At 32.3% G+C, this 20,426-nt stretch overlaps 1 long non-coding RNA gene across 1 annotated transcript; it reads left to right on the forward strand.

Annotated features, from left to right (window-relative positions):
- The first annotated feature begins 11,359 nt into the window (after nucleotides 1-11,359).
- LOC134691057 (uncharacterized) lies at nucleotides 11,360-19,034 on the forward strand. Its single transcript, XR_010102088.1, has 3 exons — nucleotides 11,360-11,415; nucleotides 17,943-18,014; nucleotides 18,916-19,034. It is a non-coding gene; the product is annotated as an uncharacterized LOC134691057 (long non-coding RNA).
- The last annotated feature ends 1,392 nt before the right edge of the window (nucleotides 19,035-20,426 follow it).

Genomic DNA, 20,426 nt, shown 5'->3' on the forward strand with positions numbered 1-20,426 from the left:
AAATATTACATTCATGATGACACTAGCTTCCACAATAAAGTGCATAGGTAATTAAGATGAACTTAATATAAACTATAGTTTCATGAACCTAGTAAAAAAGATTAAAAGTGTTGAACGCTTCGTTCAGAAATGTATATAATGGAAAGGCATTATAGAAAGTGCGTACATTTTATGAATGAAGGAACTCCGTACGTCGTACAAAATGTACTCATCCTCAATTCATTTATTTAAAGAAACATTCAATTCTTTAATATAGTATGAAAGAATAATGTTAACAGCAGTTTAATTTTGATACAAACAAATAATATTGGGAATGGAAAGTTTGTTTTACTTCTGCTACAGTCCCAATTAAGCAAAAATAGGATTCTAAATATCTAATTTCAGAAATGAATCGGTATATGTGTTCACACTTGTGCATCTATAAAACACGAAACCTCAAGTGGAATTGAAATGCCATCGATTGTTCATCTACATAAATGTTCGAATTTCGCTTCTTGATTTTTAAATCAATACACTGACATTTCATGGAAAGTAAATTATCCAACCTTCTCCAAACGGTCAACTGAAAAAAAATCTTTACTATTTCTTTGTTATGATACTTTTATTATAATACTTGTGTGATCCTTGAATGAAAATTATGTCCTCCCAAAAGTATCATTTGTTATAAAGTAAAAAAAATCACCCAAGATGCAAAATTCAAATTAAAAAAATCTATAAATCACCAAAAATAGAATACTTACAGATTTATCCTTTACCAAAAATAAACTGTTATGGTTAGCTGCATACTGCGATAAACGTATCCGTCATACTATTTAAATTAAAGAAATATAAGTGATAAATACTCTCTGAAAACGTCCAATAAAGACACGGATACATCATGCTATAAAACAACTGTGGGTTTAAGTCAAAAATGGGGACAAAACCATTCGTTGTAATCTGAACGCGACCAGATAAAGTATGTGATATCAGAATGTAGTTTATATTACGAAGTGTTGATTTTTTTAAAGTATATGTCAGCTATAGGCTTACACGTAAGAAGTTTATTAAAATTTTGTTTATGTTTAGAAGTATTTATTTCTTACTTAGCTTTATAGTACATTTAAAAAACATTCAAGGTTCTTTAAATGTAAGAATATCAAGAGAATGTTACCACATGCTATACGACATAAGCAAAACGTCAAATTCTAAAATTACACATTATAGAATTTTATGATTCAGCATAAGTTCGGTTATAACAATGTAGCATATTAGTGTAATTGACCTTTTCTCCTTGTCATATATAAGTAATCAAGAAAACTAGTACAATAACACATAACTTATGTTTCTTGTCAGACCATGTGTTGAAATCGCGTACTGATTGGTGTTATGTTTTATTTTTCGTTCAAAGGGGGGATGTGTTATCAAATTCTATTTTATTTTATCATCTAACCGCGTGATCACTAAGTGTTTGATGCTAGTGTAGAAAAAAATCTGGATTGAGGCATATATAGTTCTTAAGTTTTAGATAATTACAACAAATTGCTATTGCATTTTTTTTTTTTTTATTCAAATTTACTGATTTGTTTATTTTGTTATCAGACAAATTGTATGAACATACTTCAAGTTTTGAGTACCTACTGAAAAGATTTTCATAAAACGAGTAAAACAAAGGCATAAAGGAAACTTAGGTCGATTGTTTTTGGTTCTTCAGAAAGTACACATATCCTCAGTGATTGACATAATCTTGCATCCAGTTCATGTTAAGTTATGGGCATATAACACTCTAGAGGAAAGAACCGAATACAAGATAATATCTATACGTTTCAGAAACCAAAATGTGGACTAATATGCACAATGCAATGCACAAGAGTTAACTGGATAAAGTGCGCAGTTGTTTCTTATATAACTACTCTGGAGCTCATAAAATGAAGCATTATAATCAACATTATTGTCATCCGAGATATATATAATCTTATTTTTCCATTGTTATGAAAAAGTAAGCACAAACATACCAATACACTTGCCCTATTTGACCTTTCCCTTGAAAATAGATAAAGTGAAGGTGTGTTCCATCAACATGATCACATGGTAATGTTTAAGTTTGTGTAATGTTGTCTCGTGCTCATCAACCCAATATGCATACATGTAATACCAATATTAAAATATGAATATTAAAACAAATCCACATTTTTGTACTTATGGGTGGGAGAGGGGGGAACTTATCAAGAACCTCATCAACCCAAACAGGCAATATGTATTGCCTGACCAAACATAGCCCTTAAACCAACCACCACTTGGATATTGAAAGAATGAGGATGTATCACATGTACATCCGCCAAAGATATCAACCAATGAGGTTATATCCTCAGTGATTGACATAATCTTGCATTCAGTTCATGTTAAGTTATGGGCATAGAAAAACTCTATAGTCCATACAGCATATTTGCAGGCCAATCTCAAATTACACCACTAGCAAGGCTTTCCCTTAAGGAATAGTATTCCCATTACGCAAAACAAGAATATTATTAACACTTTTATTAAATTTAATTCCTTAATTACTTTACTTTAAAATATTTCAAGATACATGTACACAGTTCTTTATAAATAGTTCATAATTCAATAACGTCTAATGAATTTGACCACATAGACTTTAAAAGTTGAGTTAAGGCAATGAAATCATATCAACATGAACATTGTCATTATTTAATAACATCTTCGGCATATGGAAAGCTTGTAAGCAAAGGGACTTCACCTCCAAGTGTAAACTTTGCTGGCTTGTCTCTTTCTTTACTGTTGTTGAATCAAACACACTTTTTACTTCTTAATCAGGAACATTGACAATTGTATTTCCACTTGATTCTTCACAACTCTGCTGAAAATATATTAACCAATAACAAGATGTTTATTTGTACTTAAGACAGCATGAGTCACACTTTGAAATAGAAAAATCCATTTGCCTACAATCCACGTGGAAAACCACTAGGGAATCAGTGTCCCTCGAACTATAGACATAGAAATTTAAATTAAAGAAAATTAAGTATACATTTGAACTAGCATACAAAATCATTCAACATCATATTTATTAGATAAAACAAAACAAAAAATAGAACAATCATTATTTAATCTGCCAAGACAAAAGATTCATGCGACATATGTTAACATATGTCAATGAAAGTATATACACATCCAATAGTAAACATGAAATTACGGACAAATTATTAGAATTACAAAAAAGGTTTATTTGAACATAAAGCTGCTTTCATCACAAGTACCGTGCAATATTGACATGATCATCTTCTGTCTTTCTCAACACAGACATACATAATTTAGTGTTATATCCGTATTTTCCCATTCATTTTCTTTTTTCTTTCTTATATATATCTTTAAAAAAAACCTAAACATCACTTCAATATTAATTGCAATTTGTCCTCACCATATTCTGATCAGAAAAATCCTTTCCTTTTATGCTATTCGAACTCATCGACATGAATCATCGTGCAATGTCATATTGCTTCTTCTTCATTCATCAGAGGTAACACCATCTGAAAACAAAAACATTCTATTCAATTTTATGTACAATCAAACAGACCGCTGAACGCGGACCTCGACGAAGAAACATCATAATTCAATACACATCACTCCGGTAAACAACAATGATATCAAGTGACATGTCACATTAAATTATTCCACTTTCTCAATATTTCTATTTTTTTTCTAACAAAGTCTTTAAAGACCATTTTCTATCAGTATGTACTATGTAGTAATCAAGTAAAAGTCCAAAACACTCAAAAGAAACAAAAGAAACTATTTACGCTTTTAACAATTTTTTATTCTCCTTTCAATTACAGATTTCCAAATGGCCAGAGCTCCCACTTCCATATATATTCTATATAGCGATAGCACTTTGCCCTGCGTTTACGCCATAACAAATATCTGACCACCTGGGTTAATAATAACTACCGACCAAGGTCCAAATTCCAAAACATTTTGCCACCAAGGTCAAATATTACCATCTAGTTCTATCAAGAAGCCGCCAAGGCGAATATCAATAACCACCAAGGTCTTGACGCCCCAAGGCTAGTATTTTTAATTTAATATTGCCATCAAGCAAATAGGAAAAATTATAAAAATTACCAGCTAGGGCTATTGCCACCAATGCATATATAAATGACCACAAAGGTCTTTTGCCACCGAGGCATATATAAATGACCACCTAGGTCTATTGCCACCAAGGCATATATAAATGACCACCAAGGTCTTAAAGCCACTAAGGCATATATAAGTAAAAGTTAAAGAATATAGTTACTTTGCCGACAACACGTGGAGCATAACCTTCCCACAGCTTGGATATTGAAAGAATGGGGATGTATCACATGTACTTCCGCCAACGATATCCACAAATGAGATTAAGAATATGGAATTACACTGTGCAAGCATGAGGAAATAATATATATAATATAAGTGTACTACCACCAAATCATGCATGGTACGTCAAATTATACCATATCTTACCAAAGAGATTAACAGTATAATGTCCAAAAGTCAGTTAAACTGCATTTATTTTAAAAACGAAATTATCCTTCTAATTAGTCTTCTATAACATGTATAAGGCAGATACATGTACACTATTGTTTAATTTTGTGCCGGTGTTCGATAGGTTGTTTAAGAAATGTTCTATTTATCATATATTTAATGTTTAAATGTAGATGTACCAACCATTGCGTTAACATTAATGTGAATATTTTTGCATTTTGAAAAAAAATACCCAATTTAAGCTAATTATGTTTTTGTTCATTTCAATTGCTAATTATTATTTTGTTCATTTCAATTGCTAATTATTATTTTGTTCATTTCAATTGCTAATTATTATTTTGTTCATTTCAATTGCTAATTATTATTTTGTTCATTTCAATTGCTAATTATTATTTTGTTCATTTCAATTGCTAATTATTATTTTGTTCATTTCAATTGCTAATTATTATTTTGTTCATTTCAATTGCTAATTATTATTTTGTTCATTTCAATTGCTAATTATTATTTTGTTCATTTCAATTGCTAATTATTATTTTGTTCATTTCAATTGCTAATTATTATTTTGTTCATTTCAATTGCGATTTGGAGATTTAATTGTTTGTTTAAATACTATATTTCTTAACAGATACATATCACCACTAGTTAACAAATTGAACTTAGGTAAATAGTAGTTATATTGCTTCCTACGTGATTTTCATATTGCACAAAGATGACGAATTGTAAAATCTCCGTTATCTTTGGTTATTTTCTGCACTTATCTCTCTGCGTCTTTACATAGTCCAGTCGATTTGTGCAGATTTTTGACAAAATTGCTCAGAATGTGGTAAAAGCATGAAATTTGGAATAGAGGAAGTATATGTCATGGACAACATTTTAAGCTATGGACCCACTCTGAAAGTCAAAATTTGCGGAAGAGGCGGCCATTTTAAAATGGCGGCCGTTTGATCTCTATAGATTAATAAACAAAATTCTAAAAAAAATATTAGAGAAGATATTGACATGAAACCTGGGTAGTATAATAACAGTGCTGATTCCAATTGTCTTGTTGAACAAAGTTTTTGAAAATATTACCAATATTGAATGGCGGCCATCTTGAAAAATCTTTGTTTTTTAAGCCAAAAAAAGTAGTCATTATTCGATGAAAATTAAAAAAAAAAAAACGATGTCGAAGATATACAAATGTATTTGTTTGAGCTATATAAAAAGGACGAAAAGCGAGCCTATAAACCCCCTCCCCGAGTTTTTCTTTTGTTTCGTAGAGGGTACAAATTACTTTATATTTTCCGACAATGTACATGTCTCTAATGTTCAAAAGTAATCGACATAGCTAAAATGCGACCACAAAGAAGATCATAAAATGAACTATAACATGTATAACTCTAAAAGCAATATTCCTGCCACCGCTTGTTCAACATAGAATAACAGGAGAATTTTATTTTACAAGTATAAATAAAGCAAAAAAAATATTTGTATACCTGTCATTTATAATAGTTGACTGATTACATGAAAATTCGTTTTGTTGATATTGTTCATTTGAAACAACTTTCAAAAACCTTGATTGCAGACATAATGAATTTCATATCATACAAGTAAATAATGTTATAGGAAGACCAACTGCTCAAATGTTCTCAATTATATTTAACAAAAAATTAAATGTACATGATTTGTCAAACCTCATCACTCTGTCTATCATGTTCTATCACATTGTCCTCCACATTTACATACGTAATACTGCCTTTACACATTTGCATTTCCTTAGTAACCGTGTTCACTTTGACTCATCAGTTAAGCGCTTGCTGCAAAAAGTTATTATAAAGTCATATGGTATATTCATCCCAGATGACAAGGACTGTCATCTGAGGACTTCATATGTATTGATTTTTTGGTAGCCATTTTGAATGATGGCCATTTTGAAAACATGAATTTCCAATATAACATTATTCGCTAATCTTATTTATTCACTGATTGCATTCACACTTTTTTCTACTAATATGCATTAGATATTTATAAAATGGTCAGATAAGGCATGCACATGTTTACACAATAAAGATATCAGTATAAGAATTTCTAACTGTTACCTACACGTTTGCCTAAGTAACTTTGTAAAACAGAAATTACGAATATAATATAATTTATGACTGAACGTTGTTGTTGGAAAATATCAAAATAATAGATTTCCAAAACACTGGAGCTAGATATCAGAAGAAAATAATGAGCGTTTAGAGTAGAAGGAATGTGTGAAACGGCAAGAGAGGACATGTGAGGGTTTGCATGCAATGGCAAGCAGATCCAAACAGAACAGACATAGACATTTGAGCTGGCAATCACTCTTTTTGATGCAGGCATACAACAATGTTGGGTCTTGAATTTGTTTTTCTTCCGCTCAATTTGAAACAGTTGAATGAGGGTTATGGAACTGCAGAAGCACTCAAGACGGCACAAATCCTGTCAAACAAATTTTCAGACCTCAAAATATTTCATCAGTAAAAGGGAAAACATACTTCTGATGTTGGAGATACATTGCCAGTTGAAAGAAAACAAGAAGTAACTAGACACTGTTAAGTGATACTGAATCAACACAAACAATGACTGCAATGTATTTTTTCTGTGGTGATGTATCTGAAGATTTCCATGATACTTCGAAATTTAAAAATTGACAAAAATGGGACATGACTGTAATGGGACATGACTGTACAACTGTACTACAAGACATATTTCCTTAGCCATAGTAAGAGCTGGAGATTTCAAATCACCAGTATCCTGCTTAATGATTGATAAAACTTGACATAGCAAATAGGCAGAATAAAAGACATAGAAAGAAAGCCAAGAATATTTTATCCTTGGAGTTGTGCTTTTCAAAAATATAAAATAGATTGACGACACACGGTCTGGCAGAGGTATTGTACCAATCTCCAAGCTTGCAGATCACGCTAAATTGTACAATAAACGCCAGGAACAACTTGTAGTTATCATGGAAGGAAGGACTGATGCAACGCATCTAACAAAACAGGAATGTAACTAACAAAGGATGGCCAACCATCGAGACACAATCCAGTGATATCGATGAGTGGACGACAACACTCACCATTTCTCAGCTATAATAGTTCAATTGTGCAACTCGTCATCGAAGGGATGCAACTGCAACTGATCAGTCCTCCGATAGAGAGTAAGATGTCTCAAAGATTGAGGAACGGAATCATTTTTAAAGCCTACAATGAATGTCCCTGTAAACCTTTCTATAGAAGAAAGCCTAACCCTTCAAACTATTCTAGTTACTTTGACTATGAAGAGGCATTCCCCATCACGACTTAAACATTTTGTAAAAGACATGGCCTGTTTCAGATTTTCCCCGACATATTCATTGAGAATCCAGAGAAAGACGCAACCTTTCATGTGTGCTTGCATATCATCTATGGTAGCTAGTATTCAATTTTTCATAAATGTTGTATTAATCATTCCATCCATGACAACTAGTATTTACTAAGGACGTTTACTGTACCATTTTTCCATATCATCAATTTCAAATATTAAAACAATATCTGTTCCAGACTGTGAGCTATCACTGTTTTCTATTTTTTTGGCAACCCCTATTGCAATGGATAACAGATTTTTGTCTTTCTTTCTGTGTCTCGAATTCTGTCTTATTGACTTGATGTGCAGTTTTAACACACATTTAGCATGAGATCGGCTCCTGAAATATTAATCGTCAGCACTGTAGCTGGCTCAAAGAACAATGGTTAGTAGTTCAAGTGACAGTCACATACTCTATTGTCAATCACAATTGTTGATGCTTCATGATGATAGTAATACCTCATCACAAAGAAATACAGAAATATCTGCAATCATTGTTCTTGTTGATTCATCACAACTGTGGCTGGTTATTCTACTGGGTTTTTTAATCCTTGAATCATTTTTTTTCTGACTATATATATTAAGATTTGCTTTGAAAGGATTAGTACCTTTTGCCTTGTGATTCTCCCATTGTATGGCCTTCATCATCGTTGAACAGTTGTATGCTTACAAAAAATGACTGATTACGAGCTCAAATGTCTATGTCTGCTCTTTTTGTATTTGCTTGGCATTGTAAATCATCACGTGTCCTCTCTTCCCGATGCGGAATTTATTCATTTATTAGATTTGTTCAACTCTAGTGATTTTGATACCTACGTAATTTTTCCTGTTCAACATACAGTGCTCATATTTTATATACGGATTTTTTTAATGGTAAACAACTACCTAAGCCCTACATACTAAACTGCAATTAATAGAATTTACGTATAAAATTTTATTTAAATACAGTTATTTGTTAACATAAGCATACCTTATTTGAGCACTTGGTGAATATATCTTATATGAAAAGCAACAGTCATTAATAAATGATTAGCAAAACTAGTTGTAAATGCATATAAAACTTAGTATTAATTTAAATTCAAAAAACAATGTAGGACAGCGAATAATAATAATATATTGCAAATTTACGTTTCCAAAATGGCCATCTTTCAAGATGGCCACTAAATACTTCAATAGTCCTCAGTTTATATTCTTTGTCATAAGAAACACGAAAGTTTATCAAAATTAGTTAAGTAACAGATTTTTCATATTTTTTAAATAATTTTTGTTGACTTTTTGGACATGATTTCAAAATGGCTGCCCAGAGCCGCCATTTTGATTTTCTGAATTGGGTCCATAGCTATAAATGTTAGTTATGACCCCAACTAACACTCTGCAAAGTTTGATGCTTTTACCACCTTCTGAGCAATTGTTTCACATTTCGACTGGACTAACAATCCCTGTTTGAATTAAGAAGGTTTTATAATACAAGTTTAAATTGTGTTTCTGTAGTATAAAGTTTCAACATCCGCATTACATAAGAACATGTCAATGTATAACGAATTGTGCATCTGAAGTTTATCTTTGTGACATAAGATATCATACTGGCCGGTAAGATCTAAACATTTATATTATTGATATCTTCACCATTTGGTGATATATGTTTCATGTACAAATAACATAATTAATTTCACAAACGTTTGTTGTAATTAGTTAACCTCGAAAACTGTAATACATTTGCATATGCCATCTCATTCTTATGTGGGTGTGAACTACTTAACATCATAAAACTGAAAAAAAGACATACTTGAAACAACAGTTAAAAAACAAAATTATTATGTTAAATATAGAATGTTATAAAGACCTGATGAGCTATTTATTTAATACTAAACAAAAGAAATCTTTACATTTTACATCATTATAACAAACTTGTTTACTCAACCAATAGCATTTAAAGGGTTACAGTTTTCCGAAATAGACATTCTCAGAAGAAATAGTCAATGTTTTTTTTCTATTAAAAACTCCCAGAGTAATATACCTTTCAATAGAGAAAACGAATGAAAACACAAGCTCTTCTTCCTTAACTAAAACGTAGTATTAACGGGGAGACTTGCTTTGCCTTGCCACTCATATAAATAAAACCTCAAGTCCACGATTTTCATTATGATAATGTCAACGAATAAAACTAACGAATTGAACAGTTAAAATACACAACTGGTGAATTTCATAAAATACGCACGTGTAAGACTGTATGTTATTCTTTAAATGTTTGTGTTGAGCGTAAGTGTCCTATAGTATTACTGTTACTAATGTAACATCATTTTACAAATATTATGTGTAGTAATTGTTAAAAAATCTTTGAAACATATGTTAAATGTTCACTTCAAATATGTTTTCAAAGTATTTTCATCTTGTTCATATTTTCATGATTTAACATATTTATCGGTATTTTTTACATTTTTCTGTGATGCGCACCATCAGTGAACATATATCAGTGGACTTCTACATAAACAAAAATGCTTGTTCAAAGTCAGGAACATGGCACTTTTTGTCCATTCGTTTGATGTGTTTTTCGGAACTTCCCGTTTTGAATTTTCTTGAAGTTCAGTATTTTTGTGATTTACTTTTTACCGTTCTACATATATCCCAGTTTACTGATATGCTTTACTGTTAAAAAGTCTGGTGCTGTTCAATTGTGTCTTTTCTTCTGATTCATGAAAGTATTATTATTTAAACCTATTCAGACACTATACAATGTAATAACTTATTATTAGACACACAACACACATGATGTTAAAAATATTCAATTGAATGTATCTGAAGTTTAAATAACAAAACAAATCAAAAAATCAAATATACACAGTTATAACATTGTCCTATGTTACTGTCATAAGGCTTACCATTTATAATCATTTTAAATATTTTCTTTTATTTTGCTGAAACAAACCGAGTGTGTTTTTTTTTTAAATTGGGCGAAAAAAATTAGATATTAAAGTCCAAGGCATAAAAAAGTTGACAATATGCCACACAGCCCTATATTTTAACCTTTGAAAAACATTGTGGAGTATATGAACTTTCAATTCTAGGATAAGATTATTTTATAAAAATTCATAGTAAAAGTAGTAAAGTTTAAGCCGCAAAAGGAGTTCCTATGGGAAATTTAATTTTCAATATTTACAGAAATGCAACTTTTTAAATCGACCATGGGTTCTAAATAATAAGATACAAAATAGTTGTAACCTTGAAAGATGGTTTTAGCATTGTTTAGTGGTTCTAAAGTAGTGTTAGGGAACACATGTTTACTTGATGAAGTTTAAAATTCAATGATCATTTACTTTGATAAACGTTGCCAAATTCATTTAAGTTATGTCAGTTGATCAGGTTATTCAAGCATTCATTTTGTTTGAGTTGATCAAAGATTAGGACTTTAAACATAGTAATAAGATATTTTAAAAGATAGCTAGTTATATTTAAAACAGTTAATCAATTAAAATAATCGGTTTTGAAGTATGCCAAGGAATAATCGTAACCACGTTTAAAACAGAAGATAGATTATGGAATTAAGATTATCTAGTGAGTTACTTTTGATTGTTTTATTTAGTTCATTATTTCAAGCGTATCGTGAAAGCAACACATTGTTTTATTGTATGCATTTTTCATTTCAAAAATCATTATAACTTCAAATTAACTTGCATATTGAAAATTAGTTCTACAATTCTTTTTATCATTATTTGAAATTACTAATTGAAAACCTGTATTGCCTGTACATATATATATATATATATCGTGTGGTCTAGCGGGACGGCTGCAGTGCAGGCGATTTGGTGTCACGATATAACAGTAGCATGGGTTCGAATCCCGGCGAGGGAAGAACCAAAAATTTGCGAAAGCAAATTTACAGATTTAACATTGTTGGGTTGATGTTTAGACGAGTTGTATATATATATACATTATACATTAAATGCAATCGTCAATATGTTGATCGAAAATGGACAGATGGATATTTTGATGTACCTTATCATGTGATATATTAGATCAGTGTATCCAGGATACGAGGACAATCTGCGTTAACGCGCGTTTACTACAAACAGTAAACGGGCGTTTACTTTATTATCTAAAATTGGAGACACGCCTTTTTCGCGTTAACGCGAAGTAAACGCCCGTTAACTCTTTACAAAATTAGAAGACGCGCGGTTTTTTGCGTTAACGCGGAGGTAAACGCGAAAGTAAACGCCCGTTTACTATTTATGTCTACTTAAATTTCGGAGTTAACGCAGAGTTAACGCGGCGTTTACATGAAGTGCACGCGAGTAAACGCCGCGTTAACTTTTAAGGCCCGTTTACATGTAATGCTTGGTCTGCACCCAACTGTATATATAAAGGGTTTATTGAATGATTTGTTATTGGAAAATTGTGGAATACTTCAAAAGCAATTGTTGAAAAAAAGTGTGGTCCTTTTAAAGTTTTAAGTCTCAAACCCAAATGAATCAAAATAAAGCACACAGGGCTTATTCGTAAGTTATCGGATCAAAATGGAGGTTACAAGTGATAATAAACAATTGCATTAACAGTGCATACAGCACACTATAATAAAAGCATTCATTTGTATTCATAGCGTATACAACAAAACTTTCTGAGTGACTGTAGATGTATGGTCATACAATATATCAGTGTATGTAAAGTGCAGATCCTAAAATATCATTGTTACTGTATATGCCATAAATGTCTAATGTAGAATGATAAATAAACAGACGAACTTTTTTTAATTTTTGATGAAAATGAAGAAAATTAGTTAAAATGTATATGTTCAGGAATACATAATACTAATAAAATAAAGTTAGAGATGCGAGCGGGGTTTTAATCGCGCCTAAAGCCATCCAGCTGTGAAATATATACCAAAATAGGTGAATATTTAGGACATTTCACGAACAGATCGTGCAGGTGTTTTATAACTAACAGGTGAGATGTTATTGCAGTAAAAAATATTCATTTTAATACAATTATTAAAGTTGTATAACGTAGAATATGTTTTGTCATTCAGTTTCTTCATATCTAACTAAATTCCACTATGACGATTTCGTAATGCTAGTCATGTTTACTGTCGAATAATGAAACTATTCTTTCATTTTCACTGTGGAGCGAATCATTAGTATTGTATATGCGGTGCATTTTCACTGTATATATTTTTTTTATCTATTACAGCTCATTTCTTTAAGCATGTAGAGCAAGACTTTAGTTGATTTGCTTGCTTTTTTTCATTGGATAATCATTCTGATAACACCCAATTTAATTCAAATATTAAAAATACAGTTTAAACTATGCCTATCCATATTGTTTAAAAATGTCAATCTTATTTACAAAGTTTGTATAAACAATTATACAAACAAAGCACGCAAGCCAACCAAAGTGTTGCTTTACATGCATTAGGAAATTACCTGTACAGCCTTGAGTTAGCCGACTTGCTCAAACAATTATAGATAAAGTAAGAGAAAGATTTGATAAAATTTAACTTACGGGGGAAAGTTTGGTTTTAAAACACTCTGATAAATTCAATAGAAATAACAGTTATTTCAAATGTATTCCATTTAGTTTCTTATAAAGCGTATAGGGATCTTTATCCTTATTTTTTTATCCATTTCCATGACACTTCACCACTAATAACGTACATCTTGCTATATATTGCACCTTTGTTTTCCCGTTTAAAAGGTTTTACACTGGAGCCCTTTATAACTTGCTGTTCGGTGTGAGCCAAGACTCCATGTTGAAGACCGTATGTTGACGTATAATGGTCTACTTTTGTAAATTGTGACTCGGATGGAGAGTTGTCTCATTGTCACATACGACATCTATACATGGCTAAAAAACCAAACGAGACGGGATAAAAAGGGATAAAAAAAATCTACGCTACTTTTTTAATATATTTTTAATGGGCTAAATATGAGTCAAAATAGAGTAAAATAGTGGGTCGCATTTGGGTATAAGCGTCACGCCGGATTGCCGATTTTTTGCAAGCGTGACAAGGTGAAAGTAAAATGATTGTGTAGTGAAAAACGGGAAATGCAGTCTAGCGGGACACGGATAATTACAAAAAATTAGAACTGCATAGTATAAGCGGGATGCGAGAATCTATCAAAACAATAAGCGGAAAACGGGAATCTGCCAAAACAGTAAGCCGGGTCCGGGATCAGAACCCCCCAATGAGACCCCAGAATAAGATATTTTTGTATATTCATCCTATTGTTACAGTCATGCCTTCAATGACAAATGTATCGGATGCATGCATTTTTTTTTTATATTTTTGGTCCCTTTTTCAATTTTGTGGGGTCCAAATTTATAGACAAAAGTTCTTTAATATAGATATTTGGAATTCGTTGACATGCTGAATCTAACCGTGTATCTAGTTTGGGGATTGTTTACCTAGTTGCTGAAATAGCCCACATAGAGTTCCAAAGGGTCTAAAATCAACAAAAATGAATTGTAGCATGCATTTCGTGTACAATAACCCAGATGTGCATGGTTTCACCTCTGCGGTAGTATCCATTCGAGGATCAAGAATTTTTCATACGTAGGGGCCCACTGACTATATATATTTGCTATATATTTGATGAGGAATGAATGAGGAGTTTGTATTTCAATTTGAAAATACATGTATCATAAATCCTAAAGTCATCAACTAATTTTTTTTTCATTTGTTGCAAGTGCATTTATCACATAATTCTACAATAAAAATTCCTCGCATCTTTGAAAATTCTACATTAATAATGACTGCACTAACAGTGATAATTCATCGCATCTATAGTTAAAATGGATCGCTTTCAATAATCGATATGCTATATTATGATGCTTTTATAACACTTATTTGAACTTTATTGCTATGTTTGTATATTATAAAGACATATCACAATGAAAATATGTTAAAACTTTACTTAAAATCCTTCAACTTGATATTTTCAAAACGTAAACAAATACAGTTTTCCCATGATCCTTTATTCTACAAAAGACATACCCGCATATCATGCATATAACAGTAAAAATGAACTAGCTGGATTCGCACTTTATATACACTGATATATGAATTATTTTTAAGTGCAATTAATTCCGTTTACATTTATTTATTTATGATTGGCATTTTAAGATCCTGTAATTTATTTATATAACTAAAACATTGTTGATTCGTTTTATCGAATTTTGTCTGAAATTCCATTATACGGACTTATTTTTTTCATTTTTCCAATGTCCCACACGTATCGTAGAGAAGCAAACTCCTTTTTTGGTACTTAATGATTTTCTTCAAAGTTTTTAACATAATATTTCAAATCCAATGTTTTTGTTATATATGTTGATTGTTTGATGTCGTGTGAGGTTAAGTCAGGGTTGATTGCAATGTTTTCGCAGTCAATAGATTAATTTAAGTCATAAAATCATGTTAAGCTAGGTTCACACTGCCGATCCATCTCGATCAAGACAAATTAAGCAATCGGGAGACTGGTTTGGCTCAATCGCCAACATGTTTTTGGGTTAGTCTACCGTGATCATTATTGATCTGACTCTCGACCCGAACGTTTTCGACATGTCAAATACTTTCGAGTGAGAAGCGAGAAGCTAGTCACTCGAGAAGAGATCGATAATTCGTCGAGTTGGGGTCTAATTGATCGGGGAAAGATCGTGTAGAGATAGAGTTTGTTCGGAATACAAACAGTAAACCGATCAGTACTTAATCGTCTCTATATTTGTTCGACTACTATCCGATCATTTCACGATCAACGCTTACTTGTTCGATATGAGGTTGAAATTTACTCGTCCAATTTCCACTCACTTCAGCACTGCGACATCTATAGTGTTCATCCCAGACCAACTCGACCAATACGCGACTTCAAGGCAACCACATTCGAACAATATTCGATATCTACTCTGCCATACACGAGTATACATGACTGCTACAAGATTCTCTAAAAAAGCTCTGCTTAGCTCTCATAACTTTGCTTCCACAAAACTATATTGTCACTATTTTTTGAATATACACACATTCCTCCATGTACAGTACGCGTCTGTACATTTGCAAGGAGGTGTAAATTTTGAAAAAAGAGACAAAATATATCAAAGCAAGAATGTGTCCATAGTACACGGATGCCCCACTCGCACTATCATTTTACATGTTCACTGGACCGTGAAATTTGGGTCAATACTTTAATTTGGCATTAAAATTAGAAAGATTATATCATAGTTAACATGTGTACTAAGTTTCAAGTTGATAGGACTTCAACTTCATCAAAAACTACCTTGACCAAAAACTTTAACCTGAGCTTCACACTATCTTTTTCTTTGCTCAGTGGACCATGAAAATGGGGTCAATACTTTAATTTGACATTAAATTAGAAAGATCATATCATAGGGAACATGTGTACTAAGTTTCAAGTTGATTGGACTTCAACTTCATCAAAAACTACCTCGACCAAAAGTTTTAACCTGAAGTGGGACGAACGAACGAACGAACGGACGAACGGACAAACGAACGAACGGACGAACGGACGAACGGACGAACAGAGGCACAGACCAGAAAACATAATGCCCCTTTACTATCGTAGGTGGAGCATAAAAACGATCAAGCTCGAATGATCAAAACAAACCGACACAGTCATAGCTAAAAACTAAAGCCGACGAGAACACAAACAGCAGTCCAGATAACACAACATAAAAAAAATATAAAATTTAGCAACACGAAACCCAATAAAACCTACATGAAACGATCTCAGATTTTCCCGAAGGGCAGAAGTTCCTGCAATTTGACCCCTGATGATTTTTCAAGCATATAAGTTGTTGTGCATTTAAACTAATTGTTAGACAGCTGATGACTAATGTAGCCTTCAAAATTAGTTTTAAGGAACATCAATCTTTTGTTCTACCTGTTTAATTGTTTGTTGTTGTTTCACTGCCCGTATTTTCCGTATGTCCAGGAATTTTCAGAATAAAAAAAAAAATGGTAGAATTGCCAATGAGACAACTCAACACAGGACACCAAACGACATATACATTAACAACTATATAAATAACCGTACAGTCAGAAATGTAAACAGTTTCAGAAATGGTATCAATTCAGCAATGTCCATGGGAATGAAACACTTTTTTCAAAAGATCCCCTTTTTGCAATATCATTTGTAAAAACAAGTAGGATGTTACTATGGATACATAAAAAAATAATTGTTTTGAAGCGGTCAACTACTGGATATCAGACCTCTGGACAATACTGATTACATGCAAATGCACATATAGGACACAAACAGTGGGCTTAATATGTAAGAAAGCAAGGAAAGGGGGATGGTAAACTATGTATATTGCTTTCTTACATTAGTACTAATCCAGTGACAAATCTAATTTTGTGGTGTCTTTTTCAATAAATGATCATTGCTACTCACAAGTTTACAAATCAGAGTCATATTTCTATTTCAGGAATTTATATAACCATAGGAATGTCTTTGTTGATCTCCTGCAAGACTCCATTATGTCTATCATAGTTTCGATTTTGCAATTTGATATTGGACTTTCAGTTTTGAATTTTCCTCTGAGTTCAGTATTTGTAATTTTGATTTTAAATTATATGCTGACACACAGTGGTCGCCGTAACAGCCACTGCGTCACCTAGATTCCTCGGCGGCCTTTGCTGTCTAGCCCTTTTGTGCATTTTCTTCGCTCTCTTCAAGCTCCGTCACAGGTATCAACCTATCTCTGTGAGATCTAATCAGACCCTCTTTGAACTACTGAATATATTCAAATAAACGGACACAGATAATGCTCTAGCTTGCATATAACGTTATCAAATGTCATCACCCAAAGGACAGTAAAAAATGACGCCATCCAAATTAGCACTAGATGTATGTTTTATGGTAATTCGCAGTGTGGTTATGTTTTATAACATTGGTTATGTTTGAAAATACAATCAGAGAGCGTAAACTAATTGTTAGGACTTACGTATACTTATCTGAAACGTGTATTTGAACACATTATAAGCTCATTTGTCTAACTGTAAAACTATTAACTGGGGGTTAACTACAAAAATCTTAAGAATTATAACTAGTTGTCCATTTTCAATATATTTTTTTTAGGTAAGATGACTCGACTGATGTTTGTGCTGTACATCATAAGAGAAATATGTAATGTAAAAAGCCAAAATACAGGTGCGTTATATTTGTATGTGTTGCGCTCATGTCATATATAGCAGTGAACGATGAACAACTGGTTCTTAGGTTGGTTCTCGATAATCAGTCTTTATTTTTCTATTTTGTGTTTCGTATACTGGTATTTGCACACATGTCGTTGTAGGTTTTTTTGTGATTGCATTGTTTCTTCTTTTTTGCTTAATACATATAATCATCGGCTTGGTATGTTATACCTTATTGAACACAGATAGAAAATGCCTGGTTTTTGTCAATCAAGAAACACAAACACACTTCATTGCATGCTTGATGTGTCCTCATTTATTTTCAATCTTACATGTCTGACTGTTTTGACTTTTGCTATTTCTTCCAGTAGCTGAAATTTCTCTCAAGTATGTACTACATTTTTGTTGTAAGTGTCATGTGTTTCTGGGATGTAAACATACCTTGCCACGTCAGGTCTATTTTGTCTTTTTTGTATTGAAACAATTCGTGAAGCTCTTTTGCGCAGGCTTTACCCCGTCACATTATGTATATGTCTGCCCCAAGTCAGGATCCTATGATTCAGTGATTGTCGGTTGTGGTTGTATATCATGTTTTTGATCTTACTCTGTCTCAACATAAATCAGGTGGTTAGTTTTGTCGTCATATCGGGATTCTTTTGTAGCTGACTATACAGTATCGGTTTTGAAGGTCTTATTGGAACCGATAGTTGTTACTTTTTGTTTACTGTCATATGGTCCTTGGCATAGAAATGTGTTATAGCCAGTCATGCCAATTTTTTTTTATATAATTGATATTATTAAAAGAAATATATTTTAAGATTCGTTATAATTACAATTATTTATCATTGTCATCTCATGTTTCACTTGTACATAAACACGTTAAAGTTGTTTATATGTCATTTCCTGAATAATTACAGGAGATCTGCGCATACTTGAAGGATTGCAAGAACATAAAGGACGCTTAGAAATATTTTATAATGATACATGGGGAACTGTGTGTGACGATTCTTTCGACAATATTGATGCACTTGTAGCTTGTCGACAACTAGGATATTGGTATGTTTTGTTTAGCATTATTATCTACGTGAAATCCATACTAAAGTATAAACACGTCTTCTAATAAAGTATGAACCCAATTTTTAAAAGGACAAACGGTGCATATACATAATGTTCTGGATAGGTAATATGATGTACATACAATACGTCCTAAATGGTAAATGGCTGTTGACATTCTTTCAAAATATATACACTATTTAAGATTACTTTTGTTCCCATACACTATTTCATTACGTAAACCTCCTTGCACATGTAAGTTTATCCGTTAACTTTCCATAACGCCGCTGGGCTTCCAAAATGTTGGAAATTACAAATTTGTAAACAATAAAAAATCTCACAAACAGGCTTTGAAAATTTTGACAAAATAAATATAGGAAGATGTGGTACATGCTTCTAAATGTCGTATGTGAACTTGAATTTTTTGTCGATAGCAGTGAAATACAAACTTTGACATTTCAGGATCATCCGAGAACTTAAATTATTATCACAGAAATTTTGAAATGTACAATCATGTTTACATCCAACATTCAGGAAACACACTTTACCAACAACTGACACTGGCAATTTTGTAATGTGCTTGTTTCAAATATTTTTCTTTATCTGACTGTATGCTATTTTGTAATACCAAATATTTCATCCCGCTCAGACCATTTGTGTCAAAAAGTATATTTAGCCGAAAAAGTCATACACGACATTTTGGAATTCAAGCGACGGCATGTGGTTTTTGTGTTTTAGTCTGAACTTAAAGTAGCAGGTTATGACCAAAAAGAGCGCAGCGGTCGTATTTCCCTTCTCCGCATTGAATACCTACACAATAAATCTCCTGTTTCCAACAATTTATAAAAAGGATTAGCATCAAATCGTTTAATAGCATTGCGGTATAATCTATTGTCTAGAATAACATCCCTTTCCTCCTTTTAAAAATCATTTTAAAGAACAAGAACGTTTACTAATATTTTTAACATCTTATTATGAATTGAGTAAAGGCAACAGTAGTATACCGCTGTTCAAAACTCATAAATCCATGGACAAAAAACAAAATCGGGCAACAAACCAAAACCGAGGGAAACGCATTAAATATAAGAGGAGAACAACGACACAACATCGAAACGCAACAGCACACAGAAACGAACCAAGCAACAGACAATACACCACGATAATAACAAATATAACATCAAAACCAAATACATGAATATGGGATAGACAAGTACCGTGCCACGTCTTATCTCAAAAATAAGAGAAAACAGAAACGACTCAACGTTAAAATGCAACACACACACAGAAACGAACAATATTATAACAATGGCCATCTTCCTGACTTGGTACAGGACACTTTTAAAGGGGTGGGTTGAACCTGGTTTTAAGGCATGCC

This window comes from Mytilus trossulus, chromosome 11 (assembly GCF_036588685.1).
Source record: "Mytilus trossulus isolate FHL-02 chromosome 11, PNRI_Mtr1.1.1.hap1, whole genome shotgun sequence".
NCBI classification, from domain to species: Eukaryota; Metazoa; Mollusca; class Bivalvia; order Mytilida; family Mytilidae; genus Mytilus; species Mytilus trossulus.